Raw genomic sequence first — 4,977 nt, 5'->3', positions numbered from 1 at the left:
TTTCTCTTTATCACTGACTTCAGTAATTTAATGACGTGTGGATTTTTATGCTTATTTTGCTCAAATTCATTGAGCTTCTTGAATATTTGAGCTTACAGATTTTATCATGTTTGGAAAACTTTGACCATTATTCCCTTAAATATTTTTTTGTTCCTGTTGCGAGCAAGAAAAGCAGTTATGGAAGTAATGCCCTTGAACGCATGTGTATTTTTCCACAATGCAGGCTTATTGAGTGGAACTGTCTCAGATATACCATTCAGGTACCCACACAGGTTAACACACACAGAGAGGGAAAGTATAGAGGTTTATGCGACAGAGCAAAGGGATGAAAGTCCTTAAAGTGTCTCCAAAGCGAACCCTGTTCACTGGCAGCACAGAGAGCTGCGTGTTGGTCCCAAACCAGTGGCTACAATGGGTCAGAAGGTCAGAGTTGTCAGCTCTTAAAGCACCTGTTCTTGATGCTATTGGGATAAGCTTGAGCATTGTCTGCCTAAGGTGGCCAGCTTGTAAGGATCTTATAAGGTGGGATCCTCATGCCTATTGGCTCCTGCAGATGGGGGCTTATCCAGGATAGTCATTTCTGTGGTTTTGGGAATACTGGTCACACCCTAAGGATGTTTGCATTATGAGCCAGTTGACATTACTGTCACAGCTTTCATGAAATCCATTTTGTAAAGTCCCCAAAAGTCCACATTTCTTTGTGTCCTATACAGTTCCCTTCCCCCTTTTTTCCAAGACTCCACTTAGTGAACTTGACACTGTTGACACTGTTGACTCTGTTCAACAAGTCACTGATGCTGTTTGTATTTTTTTCAGTTACTTTTCTGTTTCATTTTGGATATTTTAATTATTATTGTTTCATAATCATTGAGCTTTTCTCTTCAGTGTCTAGTCTCTCTTGCTTTTAGGTTGCATTGTCCTACTTCTTTGCATGCCTGCTAATTTGTAATCGGATGCCATATGTTGTAAATTTTACATTATTGATTGCTGAATTTTTGGTATCCCTTCAAACAGTGTTGGATTCTGACCTGTCACACAATTAATTTACTTGGTATTAGTTGAAAACTTTAGAGACTTCCTTTTAAATTTGGTTAGGACAAGTCCAGAACAGCCTTTAGTATAGGCTAAAGAATATCTTAGGATTCCAGTCTATGTCTTGTAGATCAGCAGTCCCCAAACTCATTGGCACCAGGGACCAGTGCTCTTTTGAGAATCTAATTCCTGATGATCCGAGGTGGAGCTGAGGCTGTGATGCTAGCGCTGGGGAGCAGCTGCAAATACAGATGAGGCTTTGCTAGCTCCACGGACCTGGACCGGTCTATGGCCCAGGGATTGGGGACTCCTGTTATAGATTATGATCAGTTTCTACTCTTGTCTTGTGTGAACTCTGAACAAGAACTGGATCTAATGGGATATTTCAAGTGTGATAGGATATCACTTCTCTGATTACAGAACGTTACAGAAGACTATGACTTCTATCTTGCTAGCAGACTCTCTTGCTGGCTTTGATGAAGCAAGCTGCCATGTTAAAGAGACCTACATGGCAAGGAACTGAGAGCTGCCTCTAGCCAATAGTGAGAGAGTAATGGAAGCCCTCAATGGAACTGCCCACAGGGAATAGAGTACTGACACATGGGATGGGTTAGAAGTAGATTCTTAAGCATTCAAATGAGATTATGGCACTGACCAATACCTCATTTGCAGGTGTGGGAGAGACCCTGAGCTGGAGGATCCTTCTTGATATTGATAATTAGTGGTAATTCATACTAGTTAAACCATGCATGAATTTCTGAACCATAAAAACTGTGAGATTATAAATGTGTGTTGTGTAAAGTTGCTAAATTTTAGGGTAACTTGTTACTCAGTGATAACTAATACTATCTGAAAATCACTGTTCCACGCATGTTGTCTGTTTTTGTTCTGTCGTTTAATGCAGGAGGATAAGTTAGATCTCTGTTACTCCTTCTTGGTCAGGAAGAAGTCCCCCAACCATTCAAATTAGAACTCAGACATCAATAGTTTGTAAAGCTTTCTGGGTGATTCTAATATACAGGCAACTATGAAAGCCACTATTTTAGATCAATGATTCTCAGCCTTTAATGTGCATTGGATCATATAAGAATCTTGGTAAAATCAAGATTCCGATTCAGTAGGTCTGGGTTGGGATTCTGCATTTGCAACCAGTTCCCAGATCATGCTGATGCTGCTGGTTTGTGGACCACACATTGAATAGCAAGAACTTAGATTATTGGGTGCCTTCTGCTTATTCCACCTACTGAGAAGCTTGAAACAAGTTTCTTAGGATCTGTAGCAAAGAGTATTTGAATAGCATTATCCTCTGTCTTATTCGCTCTCCATTAACTAGTGTCTGATTCATTAATTCAACAAATATTTATTTTATAGCTTTTGTATGACAGGTGAATTTGCATGATAAATGAAACATAGCCCCTCTATCCCTTGCAGTCTGAAGCCATTCTTAGTTTTGTGGAAGAAGCAGCTATGTGAGGAAGTACTTTATAAAACAGGCTAAGTACAAAAATAGAAGCACAAATTAATTCTGAATCCTCTTTTAGGTGAAGTAGTCAGGAAGGCTTCTAGAAGAGGGGATATTTGGTTGAGTTTGGAAAGATGAATGGCCTTCTGAGTGTGTAAATTGGAAAGCTGCATTCCTAGAGAGTGAATACTGGACCTTTACCTCTGCCAGAAAGCCTGAATCTTGGCATCTCTTGCTGTTATGCAAATTGGATTCCTGGTGGTCTGTCCTGAAGTCTCAGAACACTGAGATAGGTATGCAGATTAGGTCCCATCCTCTGTAGACCTCACTGTCTTCACCCTCTGTATTTAAGCAAACAAATTTAATAAATACCTTTTTATTTTTAGCCTCAAGTCAGAGGCTAAACTTTTATTATAGAAAAGTTTCAAGTGTCAAAAATTGCCATCTTTGTCTACGGCCATGCTACCCTGAACAAGCCTAATCCCTTCTAATCTCGGAAGCTAAGCAGGGTCCAGCCTGGTTAGTACTTGGATGGGAGATCTCCTGAGAAGACCTGGTGCTGTAGGTGTAAAAAATAAAAAAAATAAGGGATTGTAAACTGACAAGGTCCTTGCAATCTGTGAGGTCAACCAAGGGTTGCGTCACCTAAAAAAAAAAAATTAATAAAATAAAATAAAAATTACCATCTTTCATCTTTATCGCTACTCCTTTCTCTGAGAGTGAGATGGGAAGTAGAACACATGGACAATAGCATGTCTTATATGTATTTTACCCATAGCCGAGGTCCCGACTTTTCTCTCCAGAAGAATTATCTGTTGTGAAGCCCCTTTCAACACTTTTCCAAAATATTGCAGATGGGCTAATGAAAGTAACAGATGAACTTAACTACATAGAAAACAAAGCAGAAAAATTTTAAGCTTTACTCTCTGGGTATCATAAGAGACTTAGTTTCCTTTGTAGAGCCAATGCAATATAGGCTTATTAGCCGATAATAATCCAGTGTTTTCTCCCTTGAGATGGAAAAATCAGCTCCTCAGTATCTCTCCAAAATTTTTAAATAAAAATTACAGAGTGGAACAAGACTTGCTCATCCTTATAGTGAGAACATGAGGTTCTAACTCAGAGTCCCCAGAAAAGATGTGGTTAGAGATGAAAGAGTTGATAAGTAGTCTAGCAAAATCCTTGCACCTGCTAACAGATTATAAAGGTATTGAAATCCTAGAATCAAATAGTATGGGGTTTGACATCCAGATTTGGAAGATTTATTTTTTTCTAATTGTAAGGACTCACTTGTTTATCCTCACGAAGTCTAGGGATGAATCCAAATGAATAATTGCTGTTTGATATTCACAGTCCTGATTGTGATCATGATGAAGAGAATAAGTAGGGTAGTATATTAATGAGCTTTTGCTATATAACATACCACTCTAAAATCTAGCGACTTATGCAATAAAAATTTATAATTTTTCACTATTCTCTGAGTTTTATGAGCATTTCTTATCTAGGTCAGGTTATCTGAGGCTGAATGATTTAGGTTGGTGTCACTCAGATGTCTGGATGACCTAGGAATAACTGAAACAGAGCTTCTATCTGTTAGGTCTCTCAGCCTCCAGAAGGTGAGTCTGGAAGAGTTCCCAGAGAACAGCAAGAGCTATAAACTCCAGTATGTGAGCAATCACATTTGCTAGTGACCCATTTGCCAAAGCTGGTCACATGGCCATGCCCAGATTCAAGTAATGAAAAAATAGACCCACCTTTTGATGGGAATTGCAGCAAAGTCATTTTGAAAAGGGCATGTGTGTAAAAAATTTTTATTCTACCACAGGCAGCCACATCTTGCTTCTCCTGTTCTCAACAGCTTGGGTAAATCATCTCATGCATCAGTTATTTCAGGCAGCAAGTTAGGTACAGACTGGTTATTAATGATAATTTCCATTACTTGCTATCAGTTTCCAATCACATACCACTAGGTTCCTAGTTTGCCTACGTTGCTCTTGTCTTTTACCTAAACATGTAATATCTTGGTCTCTGTACACATAGTCTCATCAGGTCAGAAGGCCCATCTAATGAACTCCTGCTTCTACGCCAGTCCCTAGCTGAGATGTCACTGATGCTGAATCCTTTTATGACTTCTTCAATAGATCTAGATGAGCGGTTACCCCAGATCAGTGTTTAGGACTCTAACAGTACATCGAAATCCTTCATATATTGTTCCCACTGGGCTCTAAATCTCGAAGGTCAGGGAAAGCATTTTGTCTTATTCATCTTTGTATTCCTGGAGCCTAGCCCAGGGTCTGGCTCATAGTAGATGCCCAGTAATTGTTGATTGAGTATATAATGCATATCATAAATAATGCTGTACTTAGGTAGTTCATTGTCTGTTTGTAAAGAAATACATTCACATGTGAAACATCTAGAGACTAATATGAATTATTTGCTGTAAGAACCAGGAGGAGGGAAAAATATCTCCTGATTCAGTTTAT

The 4,977-nt window shown here is 39.1% G+C and overlaps 1 pseudogene; it reads left to right on the top strand.

The window, feature by feature from the left end:
• Positions 1 to 2,943: 2,943 nt before the first annotated feature.
• LOC111746307 lies at positions 2,944 to 3,062 on the top strand (annotated as a pseudogene).
• The last annotated feature ends 1,915 nt before the right edge of the window (positions 3,063 to 4,977 follow it).

This window comes from Pteropus vampyrus, unplaced genomic scaffold (genome assembly GCF_000151845.1).
Source record: "Pteropus vampyrus isolate Shadow unplaced genomic scaffold, Pvam_2.0 Scaffold182, whole genome shotgun sequence".
NCBI classification, from domain to species: Eukaryota; Metazoa; Chordata; class Mammalia; order Chiroptera; family Pteropodidae; genus Pteropus; species Pteropus vampyrus.
Note: the sequence above shows the minus strand (reverse complement) of the source record. Positions and strands in the feature narration are given on the sequence as shown.